Source organism: Girardinichthys multiradiatus, chromosome 23 (assembly GCF_021462225.1).
Source record: "Girardinichthys multiradiatus isolate DD_20200921_A chromosome 23, DD_fGirMul_XY1, whole genome shotgun sequence".
NCBI lineage: Eukaryota > Metazoa > Chordata > Actinopteri > Cyprinodontiformes > Goodeidae > Girardinichthys > Girardinichthys multiradiatus.
The window spans coordinates 32328866-32353719 of record NC_061815.1 but is presented as its reverse complement, the minus strand read 5'-3'; the positions used below and the strand labels follow the sequence as shown (position 1 = coordinate 32353719).

Below are 24854 nucleotides of genomic sequence, written 5' to 3'. Positions count from 1 at the left end.
AAACCAACATTAAAAAGTACAACAATAATAATACAAGCCTTACTAAATGTGTTTTTCCTGCAGCTAAATATGAAAAAAAAAAATGTATAGCAGAGTGCGTTTTCTACTAAATATGTTGCAATATCAAGAAAAAACAAAGCATTGACCTAAATGGCTGCAGCAAAGAAAATTAAGACCATTTAAAAATGCAGAAAGAGACTTTCAAATGTAAAGACTTTTATTAAATACAGACCTGCCTTTCTTCAACTTTTATCACCACAAATTTGGTTTCAATACACCAAATTCAAACACATGTGGAGCGCAGTGGGTGCCCCTCTGAGGAGATTAGGAAGATGGAAATTCAATAAAATAAAGTACAAGCTGACTCTAACCATGGCCCCACTGGATTCAAACAATGATGTAGTGTCAGACCAGGAATTAGCAACTTCTGATGAAAATCAGACACTGAACAGAGGATCACACAAATTAGACACATTGTGCAGTCAAAGCTCCAATTCCTGTTTTTGTCCAGCCTTTCTGTTTAAAAAAAACTGTCTGCTATTGTTATTCACTTTATGTTTTGACAAAGGGCCTGAATGTTAGTCGTTGTCCTTTAATCTGAGGTAATCATGCTTTTATCAGAGGGGTCTGGCATTCATTAGACAAAAAATTAGATAAGTTATAACATGTTGGGGCTTGTGTGGTCATATGAGAATAGCCCTGTTTTTTCAGTGAATCAGCGCAGTTACAGACAAGATGTGGCATAATCACGTATTTAGTGTTTAATCTGATTTCTGCTCGAGGTTTGTTTTCTACCCCTGTAGACGGACGCCAACATTGACGATTTTACACATCAAACAAGTCACTCACTCAGTAAAAACTATGACGCAGAGTGTTAGTAATATCTACATTGAGTTACAATTATGTTCAGTTAAAATGTTGCTTTGTCAAAGTGCAAACCTGAAATTTTAGAACATTAGGGGATGAGAACACACCCTCTATTTCTGCTACCTGTATGACCCCCTCTCTTTTCCAATGGTTATGGCCAATCAGACAGAGAGAGGTATCCCAATCGTTGTGGTTTTTACTATAACAATGACTATCAGTGGGCTCTAGATTGACAAACTGTCTACTTTTAAGGCTAGGCTTAAAACTTTCCTTTTTGATGAAGCTTATAGTTAGAGTGGCTTAGGTTATCCTGAGCTTTCTCTGTAGTTATGCTGCTATAGGCTTAGACTGCTGGAGGACATAATGACCACTTTCACCCTCTTCGCTACATTCTCACACTACTCTCCAATTCTGCATTATTTGCTGTTATTTCAGCTTTTAACTTTGTTCTCTCTCTTTTCTCTTCCTAGAAGCTACACCTGGCCTGACTCTGTGTCTACCTGTGACACCTTTCTGGAGAGGGGCATCGTCCAAGCTTCTGCTGGCAACAACTTAATGCTCACCCTCTACCGATGATCCACTTTGCCCTGTCTTTCAGTGTTTAACCCTTTCTCTCTCCTAGACATGGTAATTGACTGAGCTTTTACTGTGACTAACTCTATGTGCTCTCTTTCAGACTCTAACCTTGAAAACTGGCTCAGGGTTTATCTGTTCTTTCTTTTTAGGTGAAACGACTAAAGGAGCTACATCCATTAACATTTACTTTTCCTTCCCATAGAAAGTACTCCTGGATCAGTGCTTCTTTGTTCTCTTTGAGTCTTTGCTCTGTTATCTCAAACCCCCAGTCGGTCGTGGCAGATGGCCGCTCACACTGAGCCTGGTTCTGCTGGAGGTTTCTTCCTGTTAAAAGGGAGTTTTTCCTCTCCACTGTCGCTACATGCATGCTCAGTATGAGGGATTGCTGCAAAGTCAACGCCAGTAACTGTCCACTGTCTCTACATGTTCATCCAGGAGGAGTGATTGCTACAAGTCACTGACTCGGTGCAATCTGCTGGGAAAAACTTTTTATCCAGTTTGAATAAATAACTGAATCTGACTGGACTGTTCAATGATTAGGATTAATTGGAATGTATGTACCTGACTTTTATGAAGTGCCTTGAGATGACATGTGTTGTGAATTGGCGCTATATAAATAAACTGAATTGAATTGAAACTGAATTGAATTGAGAAGTATAAAAACCACTTTTGGGCGAAAGGACAGAAAGATCAGATGGAAATGGATTTGGGTCATAAAAGGTCATAAAACATCAACTGTGAAGATGAAAGTAGCAAATGTTAGACACCGTCGTTGCCGTGGTTCCAGCTCAACGGATGGCCGGCTCACTGCTGTGACACACAGATGCCTAATTACCCCTGAAAGTCTGTGAATGTGAGTGTGCTTTACAGTGTGAAGTATGTCTGTTTTCTCACATTTTCCTCCTGAGCTGCTAAACACCAGAAACTACCGACCCCCTAACCCCTGACCCTGCGGCATTTTACATGTTGCTGTGGAAACCAAGCTGACATAGAGATGAACATTTTTACCAGCATTTGTGAGGATTAAGATTAATTTTGTTAACACTTAAACACTTGACAGTTAAATGCTATTACAACTAACGTCTTCATGCCGAAAATATGTTTTGTGACATTTTTTTAATCTTGCAGAATGAGTATTGGAAGGTGGAGAGGTAGTAAGATGCAAAAGAAAATACAAAAAATTTATATATGTAGCAATATAGCAGATTACACACCACCGTCATGAACACATAATAGATACGGCATGTGGAGTACTCCAAGACAAAACAAATCAATGGAATTTGGCCATGGATAGTTTTATTTTAAGACTCTGTGACACTTGGGGAAATACATTGCTAGCTGCTAAGTTGTGGAGCAGTGATCCGTGGCAGACACCTCTGGTGTGGGCTGTCATAATTTATTAGAGATGTATATTTTGATGTGCATCACAAGCCATCCTTAAGTTACAGTGAGTTAAGTTAGGTCATATTGTTCCCAACTTTTTAATGCTGTTTGTTCTATGATGATTTTATAAAAGACCTAATTAGTTATGGTTGCTAAGTAAATGCAATTTCAGTTCCGTTTGCTAAAAGGATAAAGTGATATTTCACTCTTTCTAAAGACTTTGACCCATCGTTGTTGAGCTCTAAAATAGCTAGACCCATTTTAATTAATCAATACTGAATACATGTTTTTTAAAACTCTGCAATTTGTGAAACCCTTTATTCTGTATTATGGATTTTGAATTAGAACTGATCAAAGAAGGAATAAAAGTATTTTCAAATTATTGTTTAATTTATTGTGAGAATTTATCATCTGTCAAGCAATTTTAATTTACTGATGTTAAGGACTGCTCACCCATATAAAGCTGCAAAGGTACGACTACCGAGAACAGAAGATGTGACCGCAAAAACCAGATAAGGATAAGAAAGTGGTCGAGTTGAGTCAACAAGTAAAAATATTGATAGATTAGCAGACTACCTAAAATATTCATCCAGCAATATGACATCTTTTTTGGTAGTAGTGCTGCCAATAACTGTTTTTGTTTTTTAAATAAAAACCGTTAGAGCATGTTGTACATTTGTAATGTTTTGCTTTAATACCATAAACCCTGCTATATTTGCTTTAGCTTATCATATCATCGGAATCTAATGCCAAGCAATGTCTATTAATAGATAGACTACAGCTTATTATTTTATGAGATACTTTTAAAAATCGGCATGGATATCAACCGCTTGTTGTTGGTGCTGTCTGGTTGACAATATGCTCCCCTCACCAACAGCTGAACACAAACACAAGCAACACTGAGCTGCTGCTGCTGTTCATTACCTTCAAAGAAACCTAAAAAATACAAACTTCCTTTGTTTCTTAAAGCAGGGATCTGCAATTTCTGAAATCTAGTATGCTTTCTTCCAAGTAAAAGCTTACAAATGATGCGTGAAAGTAAAAAAAAAGCACTACAATTGCAACTTTAAACTTAAGATAGTAGGTACGGTGTCATATTGTACTTTTTTATAACCACTAGTTATCTGAATCAGTGCTGACTTTTTAACCCTGAGTTGTCTGTTTTCATATTTAGCTGCTCTGCACATTCAAGGCTGTGAGCTACAAACGAGACTCTGTTTAATCTGAAGGCTTGTGTGTTGCTTTAAATATATTTTAGAAATCTGTATTTCTTTACTTTTTCTGATGCAACTACTGTAGGCAAGTTTCAGCAGAATCTAAAGTAAGATTTTTTTCCATGCATTATCTCGTAGGGCTTATAAATATAGCAAATGTTGGGTCGTGAGAAAAAATTATGTTTGTAATGTCAAGAGAGTGCAAAGTGAGTTCCTGTTTGCCTGTGAAATTTCATTTAACGTGTTTTTTGAAGCGTAGTATGTGCAGTTGTCACCCTAGGGGACAGTACGGGGGTTAGTCAGAGATCGTCCAGCTCGTCTTTTTCCCACAGAAAAACTCACCAAGCAGCCTCCATGTGTGTTTTTGTATGAGAGGGGGGCAAAGCTGCTGGGAGTAACATTTCCATGTGTGAGGACTGTTTGGAACTCGCAGCTGTTTCATATGCTGCCGAACCGGTGGAGAGACAAACACTAACAATGGGAAAGCCAGAGGGAGTAAGAGGGTGTGTCACAACAGCAATCATCTGTACATCACAAAGCAACTAAACGGCCCTGATACCCCCCAACTGAGTGTGGATCTACAAGTCCATGTCCCACCTGATGAGACTTTAACTGCAGAATATCACATTAAGCAAAGGTAAAGCTGTGAACTTTAGCTGCAACTTAGTTTTGCTCCTGGAACATCCTTAAACTTAGATATAGTTATCCTAGAAAGAAAAAAAAGGATATGTTAGACTAAAAGACATAAAAGTTACTAGTTAAAACAAAGGTCTAAAACTAAAGCAGCTCCTTTAAATTCATGTTGAACCCTAAAGTAATAATATAGTAACTTTATTAATGCAGTTTTAGCTCCTTAATTGATCCACTGACTGAGGTTTTTGTCAATAATTACCAATCTAAAGCTGAAAGCCAAACCTCTGCATAAATCTAATGGGTTCAGTGACCGTTTCATTTGCAGATGACAGTTATTAATTTACAAATAATTTTGAATCTGAAACTTCAGCAACTTCAAATGCCAAACTATTTATTTTTCATTTTTGTTGGGCCATCACAGCATTTCAAGAGTTAGGAGATTAAGATAACATTTAAAACTAGAAATGTATTTTTAAAAAGTATACTTAATTGACTATTGCTGATAATCTGGTTATATTTTTGAAAAAGCCAAGGGTTAAAAACTTAACTGTTATTGTAAATATACAATAAAACTATGAAACCTCTTAAAATATAAATATCAAGTGGGATGTATAACTAAAGCAGCAACTTAAACACAAAACCTTTGACTACATTTTTAATCTCAACACACAATGCAGCACATCCCATTAGCCCAACAAAATATGAGAAGGCTGCAAAGCACAAACTACTTTGGAAAATATATGGTAATAATGTAAGCAGATGTTGTTGTTTTTTTCACAATGAGCACATTACTGGAAAGCATGGTGAATGCTTAGTCAAAGAAAATAAACAAAAAAGAAACCAAAACACCAAAAATGCTTCAACCCTTTATGCTTTTATGCTTTACTTTAGTAAAACCGGCTACCGACCTCTTTAGTTCACATTTAGTTCCTTTAAATGTGTCTTAACTTGAGATGTTTCATTTTTTGGAAAATATTTGGTCATTTCAAAATTCCTTTAGGCGGCAAAAGACATTCAGGTGACATTCACAAACAACTCATAACATTCTCAATCTCAGAGAGAAAAATACATTTTACTATAACAATACAGAGAAGCAGTTTAAGTTATAGACATCAACTGAGGTATTTCATGAATGAAGCAACAACTTCAACCCGACACTGTTGACTATAGTTTAGGGCAAGTTATGCCCTAAATCCACAGAAATCTGAGAATACTTTCACTGCTGCTATATCACAGTTTATCAGAATGCTAAAGAGCTTCAGATAGATAGTTCAGATAGTTCATAGCAACAAACTTACAATATGTTAATGGATCAAAATAAAGAAAAAGTGTGTTTTTTGTCAAATAGTGTCTATATGAAAACATTAAAACCACAATCTTTGCAAGAAAAATCTAAATACTGTGTAAAAAGCATAGGCCCTCTTTTACATTATAAATTTCAACTAAAATATTTTATAAATAATGCAACTAAAACCTAAACTACTGACTCCAGTTTTCAACCTCAACGCAGTGAAACAATCACTTCTAAAAGTAAATGCTAATATTCCAACAGGATAGCCAAATATTTAATTTAAGAAAAGCTACAAAAAAGAAAAAAAATAATTTACAACATAGTACTTTACTTTAATAGGCTCAAATCTTGACATCTTCAGCATGGGCAAATCATCAAAGATCTTCTAACCTGATCAGTTAAATTTTTCAGGAGTGCTTTAATAATGTAAAACTAGGATATTAAAGTTTGTTGGAAGAATAAAAAGTTTCAAATGCAACAAGATTAGAAGGTTTAACAGGATCTATAGTATGGAAAATATAGTTTTTATATACTGACCCCAGTCTCTGAAAAACAAAATCTAAATATTCTAAAACAGCCACCTTTCTTCTACATTGTAGACATCAACTATGATATAAGTGAAGCAACAACTTAAACCAGTAACTGATGACGAGATTTCCATCTATGAAGCAAGAGCGATGTGATTTAAAGAAAAGCAACTGGGATTATAAATTACTCATCTTTTTCAACAAGAATCATATTAGAAATGTTAAATTTGATTATTAAATAGAAGAAAAGATTCAACAAAAACATGGCCAATGCTTCTACTTGATGCATCACTTCAAAAAACCTCTCTCCAGTTATTCCCCAGCACCGTTTTCACATCCGAAACATCCCAAAATTAATCTGTTTACCTTTTTAGCTGTTATTTATGAGTGTAAAGTGCCTTTATTTTACCACCTGGGATATCTTATAACGCATTAAACAAAACAAAAAAACAAAAAAACAGAGAGCAAAGAGTACCGGAGTCAAATTCCTAGTTTGTATGTACGAACTTGGCAATAAAGCTGATTCTGATAACAATATGACAGAAGACTAAAGAGATACATGTACCATTCAATGCAACAAAGCAGAGATTCTTACTGCAATCAGAAAGAATGCAAAAAGTGTTGTAAATTCAGCCCTTAAATCTCTATTAAACCAGACTCACACCAAATAAATTCTACAGTTCAGAACAGTTCTTCCACACTAAGCATACTGAAAATGAATGCAATTATTATCTAATTGAAGCAACTCTACAAAAATGGCAAAAAAAACCCAAAAAACTCTACAACACCTGATGCTCATTTTAGTGAGTCGGCTACCGTCCTCTCCGGTTGGTATCCAGTTCTGGATGCTTGTCACAGATCTTCTAACACAAGCTGGTTGACTCCTCTGCAGTCACAGTTGCATCTGTAGGAATTTGAGTGAGTAGAAACTAAAGAATTCAACCAGTAACTGTCCCGCCTGTCGGACCATCTCATTAAGTCAAACCTACCTCATCTACATAACAAGAGGCTCCCGACTGACTTTAAACATGCCCCACCATATACAGAGGCTTTAAACAAGTTGTTCTCCAAAAGAAAGACAAAGATAAGACTTCGGTATTCAATCTATATTAGAGTGAATGAAATGTAAAATGCTTTAAATCTTTACTGTCCTTGGAAAAACAAGGAGCAACATCTCCCATTTAGCATTTTCTTGACTAATTGATGAAGCTAAAAATAAAGTGTGGTCTTCTCCATATAGGATTTTAAGTTAGTTTCTGTTTATTTCAGCTAATTAATGAAGCAGTTTTTTGTGCATAAAATCACTTTATAGTGAAGCTGCGTGAGCGTGACAGAAAGTCATCTGTGTTACACAAAAGCCTGAATAATCCCCGGTGTCGTTTTTAATTGCACTAATGTGCTCGGCAACGCTGCAAGATCAATTACACACCATGAAAATGTGACAACTATTATGGAAGAAAATCTGGCACCTAGCAGCAGGTGGCCCACGGCCAAACTGGAAACCAGTTTGTGGAAAGTTTCTGTCTTGAAGGTGAGTGTTTTAAAACCAGGTTTTGTGTGTGTGTGTGTGTGTGCGTGTGTCCAGCTCTTTGTTCTTTGTGCCAACCTGAATTAAACATCATACACATGCAGATAATCAAAAGATGCTTTGATGTTTTTAGATCTCAGATGGACAGAATCTGCACAGTTGATGTGAGATGTATGTGTGTGTGTGGTCCACTCGCTGTCCAACACAAAGAGTTTCACTCTAATAACTCTATTCAATACCACTGTTTGATCCAGATTGATACACACACACGCGGGGACAAGGCTGCTGGTGTCTTTCTGACCAAATTTAATTTGTCAGGGGTGGAAATCTTTGGAAACGTCACACTTTGATTTTTTATGCAATTTCTGATTGAATGAAAAGTAGTAGAGGCATGAGAAAGCTATAGGTAACTTTTACTTTTGTAATAAAGTGTAATTTACTAGACACAGGTTCCTGCAATGTACCAAAAAAATGTCATAAATTGTCAAGATATATACTAGAGCCAAAAAACAAAAAGCAATACTTAACTCACTGAAGATACAAAGTGGAGGCAATAAGCATTATGAAAATACGTAATATTTGCATAATTACTTATGAAAATAAGCAACATTTTAATAATTCCCTTATATCCTACAAATACATCCAAATGGTTCCTAAAAGGTCTAAAACAGTCTTACTTACTAAAACCATCAGAAACCCAGTAACAAACTAAAGGCTTCAGTTGTAGCTCTCCATTACTCATCTTGTGTTTTAGTATTTTTATAGTTTTAGCATGGACACATGCACTTTAGCAGTGGTAATGACAAAAATATTATTAAATCAGCTTGTATGTTGTTAGGGGTGCAAACGTTCACAATAAAAAACAACAAATTACCTTAGTGTGCCATGACTCGTGGCTTTGACTTGTTTCTTCTGACATCACAAGACTGTTAAGTCTTTAGTGTATTTCGGACTTCAATCCACAGAAATAAGAGAAATACATATATTCCAACATATTTTTCATGTTAACAGTCAAGAGGTTTTCAGATTCACATTGGAGTAGATCTCAGTCCCTTTTAGCCCATTTTGACAAACACAAAAGTTTACTGGACGGATGATACGCAGCTGAATGGATGGGTGGACAGATAGGTGGACATATATATGTAAAGAAGGATGGACGGGATGGATGGATAGAAAATCTGGTGGATAGATACATGGCTACATGGAAAGACTGATAACCACATTGATGAATGGAAGCACAGAAAGATGGATGGATAAATATACAGATAAAGAACAAATCATTAGATGAAAGACTGGGTGAATACATCAAACTTTTGGACAATAAGTCTCATACTTTTTCCATACTCTATTTCCCTTTTCAGTACTTCACCAAACAAGAAAAATACTTAAACCAAATTCCATACTTTTCCTGATTGTGTAAAAAACCCTGGAATACATGCCTAACTTTTAGATGGAAATGATTTTATCGATAAACAGATAAGAATGGCTTTTATTTGGCATTGTTATTTCATTTTCAGTTATTTTATACACTCCACCACAACATTTCAAGATGACCATATTTACTTGTCAGAGATTAAATTTTATGAAGCCTCTCTTATATTTTTCCACGGAAGGATCTAGAATATGTTTTTTGGGTAAAAACCATGTGAATGCAGAGATGTTACATTAAAAAACAACATCTTTCTTGAACTACGACTAGCTTAAATCGAAAATCTGCAGTAGCTACTTTGAATGCATGAAAGCTAAACTTAAATATTCCTTTCCAAATCGTATTTGAAATGAAGCAGCTGCACAAGAATGAAATAAAACTCCAATAAAAAAAAAAACACAATCATCACCAAAATTTGGATTTAAAAGTGAAAACAATTATGCTGATAAGTTTTAAAGGTATAATCCTGAGTCCAGACAGTTTTTCAGTTTTACAGTGAGAAGTTCAACATGTTTATCAGCAATGCTGAATAGTCCTTCACTGCATGCAGGTGGTTTTCAGCTCATACACACCTTCTGCAAACAGTGATAGCTATCAAGAAAGGGAAAAGGTAAGAAATATGAGGGACAAACACAGTGACTGTCCTCACTTGCATAACATGACACCAGTTTTACTGTCAGCAGGAAATGAACACTCTCTGACTCACTAGTTTTAATGGGTTGACTGGTTTCGGCCTTTTATTGTCCTCTATCAGTCTAGCTGAAAGTCCTGCTCCAGGGCGCGCCGCCAGGACCAACTAGTGCCAGGATGTGTTAACCTTTGGTTACAAATTCACTGGCAGTGGCTGCATTATTGTAAACACACACTAATGGAACAAACTTCAGTAAATGTTTTCAATTTAAGTATTTTAATCTGTCCAAATTCCACCTTTTTACACTTACATTTAATTTAATTAAAAAAATGTTTCTGAGACCAAAATGAAAAGTGCAGCAGTAATTTCTTAAAAGATACCAAAATGCGACGTGTATGCAAATCAAATGTCTTCATTCAAAATATGAGCAAATACGAAAGACAACTCCGACATTGTTGCTCGTGAATTTTCAGTGGTGCTCAAATTCTGGGATTTTGTTGCATTTTCTGATTTGACGTTAAACTTGCAGAGAAATCGACAGTCTGAGCCCAGATTTTATGGCCCCAGCAAAGTTCTGTTTCGAAATCTTTTTCTGATGTTGCACAATATTAAGTCTTTAAAGCTGATTGAAAGTATTCTTTTTGTCAACACACTGATCTTAAAGGCAAGAATTTTGCATTATGGGACAGAAATAGAGTACATTGTTCATGGAAATGGTATGATGGAATATTAAACCTAGGAAAGCTGCAATGGGATTAAATATGATTTATTTGCTTTTTTTTATATACATAAAACAATCCCCAAGACTTCTACTTCATTGTGCTGTCCACTTGCGTAAAATAAGGAAAGAGCACTCCAGAAATCAAACGTTACATTTTTCAAAATAGAAACTAATTTAGGTTCCACCTTGATGCGGCAGCCGCAACCTTCTGACAAGGAAAGACAAGAAACACAAGTCAACCTCAGGTTGAAAAGGAGTAAAAATTACATTTTAAATAAAGCTTTCTCCGTAGGAACTCATTTTAAAACTCAGTCAGTCATTTTCTACCGCTTATTCCATAGTGGGTTGTGGGAGAGCTGGTGCCTATCTCCTGCAGTCTATGGGCGAGAGGCAGGGTACACCCTGGACAGGTTGCCAGTCGATCACAGGGCAACACACAAACAACCAAGCACACACTCATTCATACACCTAAGGGCAATTTAGAGTGACCAATTAACCTAACAGGCATGTCTTTGGACTGTGGGAGGAAGCCAGAGTACCCAGTGAGAACACACACATGCATGGGGAGAACATGCAAACTCCATGCAGAAAGAACCCTGGCCAGGAATCAAACCCTGGACCTTCTTGCTGCAAGGCAACAGTGCTACCAACTGCGCCACCGTGCAGCCCAACATTTTAAAAACTCATTTTAAAACTCAACAAAGCTAATTCCTAACACAACAACACAAAGTATCGTTACTGGGCGAGATTTACTGAAAGTCTGGGAATGAGTACCAAAGATATTTTAAATGCAGCAATCTTTTTTACCATGCCATACAAACTTCAGCGGCAGCCTTGTAAAAAAAATCTTTCGATGAATGCAGTGTTTTGCATTTTACTTTTGGCAATCAGTGTAAGAACTGATTTTACATCTTCAAATTTAGATGAATTGTAAAGATCAGTGACAACAAGAATAATTTTTATTGAGCTGTCTGGTATTTAGAGGAGGAACTGAGTACTGTTAAAGGCAGAACCTGCTAATGAATCTGAGGAACCTGTAATCAAAGAAGAGTCCTATTAAAGCACATTTTCATTTCTTACTGTATTACTAATCATAAAAAATAGGAAATTATTTGACAGCTTATGGAAATAAAGGAGTTGGAGTCTTAAATGAAGAGATTAATAGTAAAGTATAACAAAATGTAAGTTTTAACATTTAAAATAATATAGTGGCTTGTTATATCAGCATATTCTCTACTTGTACCTGTAGTATACACTAGTTACACAGCTAGTATGAGAAAAACATAAATAATGTTGCAGTTTATGTCGGCTTAAATGAAGTTTCAGACCTACCATCAGAAAAAGTTAGTTAGTGATGTGTTTAAATAATAACTAAGAACTTTTCATTATTAATTTAATTGTCAATTGTTATAGTGGAGGACCCTGTTCTTTACCATTTTACCAGGTTTTTATTTTATATGCATCAACGATTAATTCAGCTGCAGCTCAATAATGAAATATAAACACGCAGCGATGTGTGACAGCGTGAAATGACACCTGGTGCTCAGAGTCTGAGCAGGCCACGGGTTTTTCCTGCCTTTAACCAACAGGAAAAAATAATCAATAAAGCCTCAATGACCAGGCTTTCAGCTCCATTTACAGCAGGAAACACGGACGTGTGTCCATCGGTCCAACGGCGAAGCATCCCTGCAGGAGGGGGTTGCATCAAATTAGCAGCTTGTTTACGATTCCCTCCTGAGGATTCCTGCTTCTAACAAGAGCATCAGTGATGATGACATCAGATTTAACCGCTGTGCATGATTATGTGTTTGCAGAGAGAGGAGGGGAGAAAAAAAAAGATGTTGGATGTAGGAGTTTTTCTAGCACCACCATCAGGTAACATTCCCACTGCGACTCTCTCTGCCTTGTTACAGAGGGAACCGAGGAGTGCAGCACATTTCAGGGCTGACATAAAACCTATGTGACGTGAACCCACAGTGTTTTTACCCGCTGATGCGAGCTGGAAGGGTTGCAGCAGGAGTAATGTGCAGGCTGTGGCAGGGGGGCATATCTGCAATTTTTGTTATAAAAACACACAGAGGAAAGCCCAAATGGAGCCGTCGCCTCCACACTCTTCATCCTAATGGACTCAAAATGAAGCTGAATATGAAGAGTCTCATATGAAACGAGCATCTTACAGCCCGAGCGGAGGCAGTTTTCTCTCAGGAGGAAACAGCGATAAGGCTGCATTTTAATGCGTTTTACGCTCCGGTTACAGCTTTTGGCTTTGTCTTTTCCAATGACTCAAGGTCTGTTCTTTGCTGAATTACAGGAGAAAGTCTGGATAGTTTTACCTCTTCTGACTCTGTTTTGCTGATTTATCTCAACGGTAAGTGGATCTTATTTAAAAAGACATACGAAAAATATACAATTAATAAAACCCATTAGCTGAGACAAATGAGAAAGTGTTCAAATTGGGTGCTTATGTTTAAGAAAATAGCCAGAATGAGGCCTAAAGTTGTAAAATTTTGCAAAGGATGTACGTCAAATGGCTACTGAATAGATACAACTGTATACCACAGTTAATGGATAGATGATCAAAAAGGTCAGCAGTATTCAGGTCTGGCAAGAAATAACAGCAAGGAAATGAGTGCAGATTAGTCCAGAAGATGTTTGAGATGATTCATAAGTGCTTTTATCAAAAACATAATTACATTTTTAGACTTGAGCACTATGTTTTTCTTCACATAATTCATGAAATCCTCCTTTATTCTCCTTTAAGTTTTATGCCTTTCTTTGGTATCCTGAACCAAAGACAGGAGTTTTGCCTTATTTTAACTTGGCTGTATTCATTTCTAACATCTAAAACCCAAGCTCACAGTAGAACAGTAAAAGAAAGCAAAGGGCCTCGAAACACCTTTTAACTAAGGGTGTTATCTCAGAGTCACAAGAAGACCGGATGTATTTCATCACTCAGTCCATTTCAGAAAAAATTCTGTCATTGTAATGGGACCTTTCCTCATTAATCTGGTCTGACTGGATTCTGAGATGCCAGAAACACGACTCGTGGATTACACATTGACTCCTGACGCCGGATCAGGCTACCAACCAGTTTTTTCAGTTATGCAGCCTGGATGGAGCAACTTTTGTTTTTATTTTGGGTTGCCTTGTTCTCTCCACCGGAACCAAAGAAGAAAGTAAACCTACCATGACACCTCTGAAAACTGAAGCGAGGACAGCTTATTTTTGCTCCCGAGCAGAAAGGGTGTTTGTGTGTGTGTGTGTATGTGAGTGCTTTTATCTGACAGACAAAACCCATTTCCACTCTACCAGCTCCCAGTTTAATGATGCCCATTAATGACATAGCTTCCTCAGATCTCCAATTTTTACGCAGAAATGTGCAGAACGGACTCTGCTCGACCTCCCATCTCTTTCTCCTCCATTCTGACTAATCCTATTTCTCCTCGACTCCACTTCAAGGGCCCAGGGAATCAGCATGTAGCTGTTTAAGTTGTCAGAATTGGACTGACGCGCCTTCAAATTAGAGGAGGCAGTGATGAATCCCAAAGCTTGGTATCACAACCTCAAACCTCGCTCCACAAAACGGCGGTGACGACAGCGGCACCAACGGGAGGAGCTCGGTTGACGGCAGGGCCGCCATCCAAACCAGCCGCAAACCTCACAAGAGTATCTTCACATCCACTATGGCTCCAAAAGATTAAATATCAGTTTGCAGCGGCGGATATGGGAAACAAAACGCAAAGCTTGTGGGTTTTCTGAACCTCAGAGGTTTCTGTGGAGCTTCTGTTTTCACAGATTGCTGGAAGCTTCTCCAGATGTGCATTTTATACTAAAAACACCACAAAGAAGTTCCACTGATAAACTTAGTGTTCTGTGCCCAATTTTTCTTTCTTTAAAGCTAGAACTGCAAAATATGTGAAATCACAGTATCAATGTGTGCAATATCATAGTTGCAAAAGACTACTTTGATGCAACTTTCAGCACACTTATATTTAAAATGCATTGCATTCACTCACTTAATGTCTTTATGCCCACACCAGAACTTAGTGGTGGAGATACTGAATCCCATGGTTAGAGAAAAGAAGAAGAGGTAGGAATAGGGGAATTAATCATAGTTGATGCTTTGATAACAATATTTAACAATAATATCGCAATTATATATTTTCTCAATATTCTTTCCTCTTTTCTTCTTCCAGGAGAGCAGTAGGGCCCGTTCTGCCATTCCAAATCCAGATCATCACCCCTTCAACTGCTCCATGCTGCAAACACACTTGATTTTAAAATCAAGCTAATATCCCTGCTGGACCAGCTCTACCTCTGGCCTTGGAGCCTAATGTGAGGATGCTTTAGAAATTTAAGAGAAGTATTGAAAGCCTGTGTGGGGGAGTTTCACATGAAAATGAATGGAATGAAGGTGTAAACAGGGTCAAAGGCCATGCATAGGAAGGCATAACATCTCTGTGAAGGGTTGGTCACCTGTACAAAATTCAAAAGGCGCCACAGCTGATGGTAGAGTTCGATGCTCCTGCTCTGTGTGTGCCGGGCTGATGCAGTTTGCATGTAAATACCCGACTCCCCCTCCCTAATTCCCTTCTCTCTTTCTGTATCAGCAGGACATACGCCCACCCTCTTTCTTTCTCTGCCCCCACCACAGCAGAAGGAGAAAAAAAAAGGAAACCGGAGGCATTGGACGGACCAGATTCCCCGCAGATGACACACAGCGGATGTTTTATTCTTTCTCCGCTATTACAGTGAAACTCTCTGTCTCTCTGTGCAGAGCAATATTACAGGGTAGTGAATCTGATGCCACAGGTGCTCCGGGGTTGGGGGGCTCTCAGGTGCACAAAGATATGCGCTCCTGTTGAAGTCTATGCGCACCCCTGGCTGATCTGACTGCTAAGTTGCATTAAAAAGCTCCCCCACAAAGCTAACCAGACCCAAATATGATTGGAACTACAGTCTCCCGCATTTGGACCAAAAAGGCACCGCTGCGCTTCCCTTTGGGGACACAGTAGCGATTTCCCCCAGTTTGAGAAATGTTAAAGCTTGAGGAAGCTGTGTTTTATTACTGACAGACACGGAGGTAATGCTGAGGACGGAGGGGATCGATTCGGATCAATGGGCTCTGTAGTATAACACACGTAAAATATCCATCAGAGGAGATTACACGGAGAACATTGAAGGTTGGCCTTTCTTTTCTTTAATCTTTTTTTTATTTTACCAACAAGTGTTTAACAAAACAGATCCGTTCCCTGCAGAGTGTGTGTTTTTAATTAAGGCACAAGTGCACATTCATGCGAAATGGAATATAAAGTGAGTGCGCCCGGGCTAATGCTGGTGCGTAACACGTCTCCGACGCACCAATGAGGTTTAAAGAGGTTTTCACCCATGTAGAGGTGAAATAATGACACAGTGCGGAGAATTCCTACCTGGATCGGGTTAAAGACACAGTTCTGAGCGCTCCAACGCCGGCTACAGACTCTCGCTCCCCCGCGATATCCAGACGCAGATGCTCCAGACAAAAATGGTTTTGTTATAAAGAATCCACAAGGTTGTAATTAAAAATTATCATTACAAAAAGACAAAAAACAAAACAAAACAAAAAAGATTCTGAGGTGAATCAAACAATCCAGTCACGGCTGTAGTTATTCCTCCAGTTCTCTTAGTTTCTTTCAGTCGTGACAAGCGTTCTCCGGAAGCACGGTCGGACTCACTGACGGACCCCTGGAAGCGTCACCGGCGGCCGGACCGAGGTGGCTGCATACTTCGCTAGTGGCACGCTCTCTATGGGATGGAGAGGGAGTTAGGGTGGAGGTGCTCGATGTGGACGGAGCACCGGGAAGGGAGAAGAATCCCACCCGTTTCTCTCCCCCACACACTTCCTAAAAAAAAAAAGTGGAAAAAATGTCCGAATTGATGTTGCGAGCAGTGCAGGTTTGGTCCGGTTTCCTCTGGTCCGGGTTGGGTTCTCGCGCGGTCCGGCACGGTGCAGGTCGCGCGGCTGCACCGTGAGTGATGAGAAAGTGGAGTGAATCCAAACCAGAGCGCTCGCGCTTCACTCCCTCTCCTCTCTCTCTCCCCTCCCTCACCCATACACTCATTATACACTCCCCCATCAGGGAGGAGGAGGCGGAGCGACCATCCTCTTCATCAACTTCATGGATTTCCCAACATTTTCCTTCATATTTTTCTCACTTTTTTCTACACTTTCAGTATGAGCTTTATTATAATAAACTTTCCAGTCTCGAAGCTTTTATACTGAACACACGCGCTCACGAGGAGATCGTACCGGACTATCACCTGTCCTGCAGCCGCTCAGCCAGCATCTTGGTCCTGCAGCGGAGAGGGAGGCGAGCCACTGTCTCCTGCGCTCTGAGCGCCACCTAAAGGCGACAAGTGGCAGCAGTCCCGGCTCTCTTCCTCCTCCTCCCCCTCCTCCTTCTCTGCTGCTGCGGAGTTCAGACGAAATAGAGCCAGCAAGATAGTGTAAAATGCATAATCTGGATATTTTGATGGCCGCAGCCCCCTCACGAACCCCGCCAGCATGCGGCGCAAAGAGGCTGCGCACCAAAGCTGCTTTACTGTGCTGTGATATCACAAACAACGCATATGGATTATGATTTTTTTAATATGGGGGGCCTCGGTTTCAGCCCATCTGTTTACAGACTTAATGCAAATGGAGCTTTCAGCTAGAATAAAAACCTCATTCTTTAGTATTTATTCTACCTTTATGGCCTCACTGATGAGTGTGTTGGAAAGAATCCCAGGGGCCCACAGACCTATAAAGCAAAGTTCAGTTCAGAAAATAATTAACAATGGAAAAATAATAATTTAATCTAAATGCAAAACTCATATTTTATAGTGATATATAGTGATATTTTAGTCGTACAAGATTTTACTGATATTAGTGGAGTTTTTGTCCCTTTACAGATTTCTTCTGCTTTTGCTTTTTGTCACACTTAAACAAAGCACTTTTACTAGGATCATTGCCCTGCTTCATAGCCAAAGCACACCTGAACTGAAGGTTATGAAGTGATAGCTGAACATTTTTCCTCAGGTTTTACTAGTAGAGAGCATAATTATTTGTTCAATCAATTATAGAATGTCATCCAAGTCCTGAAGTAGCAAAGCACCCCCAGGCCATCACCCTACCATCACTATGTTTCAGTGTCTGTATGATGTTCTTTTCTGAAATCCTATGTTTCATGCCAGATGCAACAGGACATTTTTCAAAACGTTCAGCTTTTGTCTTTTCAGCTAACACAATATTTTCCAAGCGTCTTGGGAATTATCAAGATTCTTGTTGACAAATGTCAAATTTGCCTTTGTGTACTTTGTTCAGGAGTGGTTTTTGGCCTTGGAACTCTCATGTATGCCATTTTGCCCGGTTTCTTTCTTATTGTTGAATCATGAACACTGACTTTAAATGAGTTAGGTGAGGTCAAACATTGCTTTACTTGTCTCTGTTCTGGAGTTGCTTTACATAAGGAATGTGACAATTGTAGTCCAGGTCTTGGATATGTTTGTTTGTCGTCGCTATTGGCTATGCATTCCATGCTTTGTGAATTTTCCCAAAGTCTTGAATGTTTTTTTTTAGCAATAAAATGTGCCTCTCGTTAAGTCTGACAATCTATGGCTTATTTCTGAATGATCTTTAGCCAGCACACGGGTATAGATTCTACATTTCCAAACCCCATTATTTATGCTTTCAAAGCAGAGAGAACTCCAAAAGAAACCTAGACAGAATATCACAGGTTGAAGTTTCAGTCTAATTGAAGGTCATTAAGAAAAGAAAAAAAACTGAAGTTATCCACTACTTAGCTCTAAACTTGCAGAAAAGTAGCATTACTTTATAGAACACTAATAGAAATGTGTTGACATGCGTGTAAATAAATTATTTCATACAGTGGCGGCTTTTGATATGGGCCATATGGGCAGTTACCCAGGGCAGCAGTAGAACGAGTATGAGAGGGGTGGAGATGTTGGACAGCACCTGATAAAAAAGTATGCCAATCTGTTAGTTGCATTTTGCGAAACATTTTCTGTCTCTCATGTATGTGCAGTCAACAGGAAGCTGGCACCCCTGCTTGCAGGTGGGAATATGGAGACTATTTTTGGTGCTTTGTGCAGGATTGCACTACATTTTAACCTGCCCCGGAATTTAGAAGATTTCCTGTGATTTGATTGATTGGGAGGCAGCAGATGGAGGGGCTCACACAGGGCGGCATTGCTGCAAGAACCGCCTATGGTTTCATAACAGTTTGGAATCGCAACGTTTGCTTTCCGATATGGTTTAGCCATCTGTGAATCATCATCTTTGAGATAAAAGATTATTTCAGCTTAGTCTTAAGTACCTATGTAAGCATATGCATATAAAAGTCAGTAGGTTTGAGGACATAATGCTACAACATGCTCTCAAAAAACATAAACTTAACATTGCTACCATGCGAAATGTTTACACTAATAATTCAGCAATATTTGACCTTGTTAAAAATCTGAAAATGAAAATGGTTTCATGATAGAACATTCCGGCCTTTATTTACCATCTCTTCATTCGTTTCATTTTCCAATCTTCAGTGATCCAAAAAGATGAGCTGTTTGTGAAGCTGCAGCTTATCCTGGTAGAACAAGTATGGAACCAGAAGCAATTAAAGAAAACCACAACAAAGCACCATAACAAATATTTTAAATCACCATGTGACAGACACATTCATCTGAGTGGGTCCTCTTTGGTCTGCTTCCTCAGTTTGTTTTCCCTCCTAAACTTCTAACAATTGTCTCTGGAGGAGTTTAAATCTCAGCGCTCAACTTCGTTTCCTAGCATCCATGTCAGAGATTAACCCAGCAGCCTATGTGGAGCCCACCTGATCAGCTGTAATATGACATCAGTATTCTCTGTGTTCCCTCTGCTGCTCTCAAACTAATCATACTCAGGGAGTTAGTTCACAGAATGGAAAGTTCCCTTTGTTCAACCGCAGGGATTATTTGTGGTTATTCCTAGGCTGCTATTTTACCTAACCATCTTGGTGGTAGATATAGCAAAATAAAAATAATTAAGAAGCATTTTCAGAACTTTCAGATTTTTGTTTTTCTGTTTTTGTTTTTATAGTAAAAAGTCAGATTTGCGGAGCAACAGTGCACACACAAGTTTTTTATTGTTATCCAGTAAAATTCAAATGGACTTTTTTGGTGGCGCTCTTAAGGTTTCTCCAACTTAAGATATTTTTGATCCCCACACCTAAACAAGCAGAAGCCATATTTACAACTATTTATTTTTTAGCAGTAGTACATTTCACCAGAATATTTTCCACGATGTTATGGATACTATCAGATATCTGGGTAGAAAAAAAAAACGTTTTGGATGTCTTGAATAGAATGGATGGCACTCAGTTACTAACCGAAGCTGGAAGGTAACACTAACATAAGAATCTAAACAAATACATAGAGAACATAACATTAATTAGAATGACCTAAAATGGACAACTACAATGATCAGTCGCTCAAAATGATACAAATACAAATGCAAGTGAGAACCAAAAACACAAAACCCACAGATATGATATAATGAGTAAAGCAAATAGTGAGTAGAAAAAATGGTAATTACCCTCCTTCTGCTGTCATACACAGCTGACTGACAGCTTGCAGCTAAAGGCGGAAGAAAGATCTGATCTTTAGAGGTGCTTAGCCTCAAGTGAGCAGCTGACTGGCTCTTGGTCAAAACAAAAAGACATGTTTAGTTTATTTTAAGTTGAAGATCCTTTCTGTTATTTAATATATCTGTCCAAACAAGGATCTATGATCGTCTAGAATCTACCCTTCACTGCAGAAATGAAACCCCATATTTAATCAGGAATTTTACTGTACACAATAATAGTGTCTTTCTCTAACATTGGGTTTATAATAATAATTTATTCAATTAATAATTATTTATCATTATAGGTCGTAACTTAAAGAATAGTAAATCAACTTGCTTGCATGTGAGTTGTTCCATGTCCAGTTCAGTTTTGTAGCACATATTTTAAAATCCACATATCATCTGCTCACTGCTTCGGCTTCTACATGGGAAAAGCAGGAACTGTTACACCATTGACAAGGAATGCCAGCATATGTATCAAAAACTGTAATTTCACAAGTTTTTGCTCATTTTAACAGAAAACACTCAACAGTGCGAGTGTTTTCTGTTAAAATGAACAAAGACTTGTTAAATTACAGTTTTTGAACAATATACAATAAAGCTGCAGAATAGTTCCTAATAAATAATTCAAAAAAGGGAATAAACATGGATTAATTTTTATAGATTTTAAAACATTTTGTAGAATTTGTTCTTACATTTTATACTCTGATCCTAAACAACTGATGTGTGGAGTGTATGGCTTAAAGTGTAGGGCTTATCACTCAATAATATGGAAAAAATAAAGAAGAAAAATAATATATAAATTTTCCAGACTTATTACATTTTGTTCTGTCCCAAAACAAACTACCTAAAATCAGATTTTCTAAAGAACAGATTGCATTACATGTAACTCAACTTTAAAACAGGCACATAGATGTTTAGTTCCTGTGAAAGGTGAATAAATTGTGTATGTTAAATGTGCGAACCAAGTTTCCTCTAACAGGAGCTGTGGAAAAAGTTCATACCAGGCCTGCTGAAGCAACATGTGAGCAGGAAACCCACAGATAGACTCTCACTGTTTAGGAAATTAAGTTAATTATGCTGACAGAAGAACAACAAGATTCATTATAACCCCACAGTCCTTTGCAGATAATCATCACTAATCATCACACAAAGAGAAACTGTGCTGTAAAAAAGTTTCTGCTTCACTGATTTTGAAGAAGTCAACTGCAAGGCCCTGAGAGAAACATCCAATCAGAGTTTCCACAAAGTTGAACTGCATTAATCCAAGTGCTCCAAAGTGAAGGTATGGGGGTGGGGGGCACGGACAAATGGAAAGCAGCTGATAAGGATATTAATTATTGAACTGAATTATTGAATTATTAATTCTCAACAATGAATGGAGTAGTTGAATGGTACAATATACAAAAGTAAGGGGACCCTAAATGAGAAATTTAAGAAATGATTTGTAATTTCAGTTCATAAATGAGTCATTTGAAGACATGATTATTAAAGGTTTCCCTCCGGACGCCAGCAGGTCCAACCAATGGCCTTAACCATTCCAACGTGTATTCTTGACCCATTTTAGCGCACAACAAAGTTCCAAATATTTCAATCATTTATGAAACTATAGCTTTTCCATCAGTGCCCACTCACTTTGGAAGGAAAAACTGTTTCTTATGAGAGACAGGACCATGGCTGTGCATGCAAAAGATATTGGAAAGCTTAATTATTTAGTTAATTAAAAAGTACATATTTTAATTTTAAATTCAAGGTTTTGCACATAGGTAGTATTTTTGGGTTTATGTTTGTCTGTTTGCTGTTTTGTTACGAGTAAGTCTAAATTGCTGTTCATTTATATGTAAAAAAAAAAAGAAAAAATTGATGGAGGCTGCGTTTCCTTTTCACTATGGCTTTTGCGTTAGGGACAGATTAGATAGTCAGCAGCTGCTTAGACAAAAATAAATTTACAGTACATGTATTAATTTATCTCAAAAAGTCTTTTCATACAATAAATTATGAAGTTTTAATCAAGAAATTGGGGCGTTATATAAGGGGTTGGTTCTGCACTGCATGAAAAGCTATCTAAGCACTGGCAACAATTTGTGAGACTGGGTGATTTTGAGTTGTCATTCAGTCAGCTTGTACATTGTTTGAGGTATCCCCCAGGGGTCAGTATTGGTAGCAAAACTCTATTCATTAGTTAAATGACAAAATGTTTCAAAAATACTTAATTTAGTTTTGTTTGCAGATGAAACAAATATTTTTAAACAGGAGAGAATTTAGAAAATCAGCTCAGAGTTATGTACACTAAAAAAGTAGTTTGATGTTAATAAATGATCATTAAATTTAGATAAAAGAAAGTTCATGTTGTTCGGGAGTTATAAAAGCAACAACAAATCATATTAGAAGATGTGAATGTGGAGAGACTTACTGAGATTAAGTTTTTGCAAGTGATCACAAGTTCTGTCTTAAATCTCATATAAAACTAATACAGCTAGAGGTATTGCCGTTCTCAGCAAAAGTAAATACTTTTTGAATTGCACCACAATTCAAATTCTGTACTTTTATCTTTTTTTTGCCTTATTTGAATTACTATGTGAAACTTTGTCGGCAACACCTAAAGAATTGTTGGAATTATGATTATTGATTAATTAATATTTATCAAGAATTATAATTAACAATCATCATTTGACTAAATTAATTTCTTAACCAAAATCCTCATTTATGAATCGAAGCCAGAGATGTCCTCTGGTGTTGTAATTTTTGCTCAATGCCTTTGATAATTACAACCGTTAAATACTCAGTAATAATTGATAACTATTACCAGAGATGTCACTGTTTAATCAACTGTTTCTGCCGAAACGTGTGGAACTTTAACCTTATTTTGACTGACAAATCACAGTTGCACAAAATAAACACAAAACGCCTTCTCTTTATCTACGTGAAAATTTATTAAACCAATCTGCCTGATACAATCAGCTCTTCGATCCAATGATCTTCACCTACTCAAACATGCGAAGTTCTACACAAAAAGGCAAAATATCTAACTAAACAAAATAAAACAGCAGTGGGTGTGTATGAGATCAAACCAGCAGTTATGGCAGTTATGGCAAAATAAAAGGGGAATATGGTTGAACGAAGCTTTGGGTGCGCCCCTCCCAAAGTGTAGCTCAGTGGGACCCGGGCAGTCATAAACCTTCCCCCAGCAAGGTTGTGAAACTCAGCCCACACAAAGGATCATAAACCCTTTTGGTGGCAAACCAGTAAAACATGAAGTTTAAGACAAAGAAAATGGTTGATTTTCACCATAAGGTTATTATAGCGGTCCAGTTTCACAGCACACCTGCGCGCAGGTGTTCGCACGCTAAAGACACACTTGCAAGACACGGCGGCCTCCGGAAGTACCAGCAAGTTTCAAAACAATGGCATGCACATCAAATTCAGAACACATTAGACTCTAAATGGCGACTCTAATCGAACTAAAACCTCCTACTCTATCCTGCCCACGCTATTCCTAATAAAGAAATAAAAATAAAAATAAGGGGATGAGTTTTACTTTGTTGAAGTCTTCCTTCTGAGCAGAGGGAGAGAGGAGGAAGGGGAAAGTTGGAAGTTAACGTGTGTCCACAGTTAACTTCGGGAAGAGTGGTCAATCTTCATCCTTTGGCCTCCTTGGCGAAAAGGAAAAATATGATCTGACCGTCAGCAGTCGACTAGAACCAAGCAAGGAGGAAAAGTGGCATCTCCTTGAAACTCCGTGGTTTTGGTAATGTGTTAAACTCACGTCTTCGATCGGCAAAGTGAAATTTCTGGCCTTCTCATTCCAGAAACCTCTTTCATGAATTTTTTGTTGGCTAACGAAGGAGAATAAATGAAGATTCCATGTGGGACCTCTTCTTCTCCAGAGAGAGATGCTTCAGATGTTGGTCCGGTATCCAACGTGAAAGCGCTTCTTTCAAATGTTCGCCTTCCTATATTGCCTCCTGTGACGTCAGACCTGGGACGGCCCCGTCATATCAGCCGCAGTGGCCGATGGGTTTTGTAGGACAGACTATCCTGCAGTACAAAATGGCCAATGACATTGGAAAGGCATAGTGGCGTCCAACAACGTGCAAATGGTCTAATATTCAACAAACAAGTGGTCCAACAAAATCTCACCCAGATCGTTATGCACATTACAAAATAGAGACATTAGAACGGTTCATAATGCAGGCTTTCATGACATTGGCAGTACCTTATTTATAAATTCCAATCTCCCAGATTTGGTAGAATTTCAAATAGCACAGTTAATGTACAAAGCTAGATTCAAACAGCTACCAGATAATATACAGAACCTTGAGTGTGTGAACAACCATAAAGAGACTTTACATTTCAGTCAGAATAAACTTAACAAAGAGCTGAAGCAAAGTCCAAGCATGAGTCTGTTTAGATAAAGGCA

General features: G+C 38.0%; 1 protein-coding gene across 5 annotated transcripts in view; it reads right to left on the bottom strand.

Annotated features, from left to right (window-relative positions):
- Positions 1-17760, bottom strand: part of LOC124860451 (protocadherin-1-like) — a 261838-nt gene extending 244078 nt beyond the window's left edge. For 2 of the 5 annotated variants that reach the window (XR_007036359.1, XM_047353791.1), the window contains exon 1: positions 16230-17753. The gene's annotated coding sequence lies outside the window, so the exon portion shown is untranslated. Of the gene's footprint in view, positions 1-16229 lie in introns of all 5 variants that reach the window. The other 3 variants (XM_047353790.1, XM_047353789.1, XM_047353788.1) reach the window with 2 other exon arrangements.
- Positions 17761-24854: the final 7094 nt, after the last annotated feature.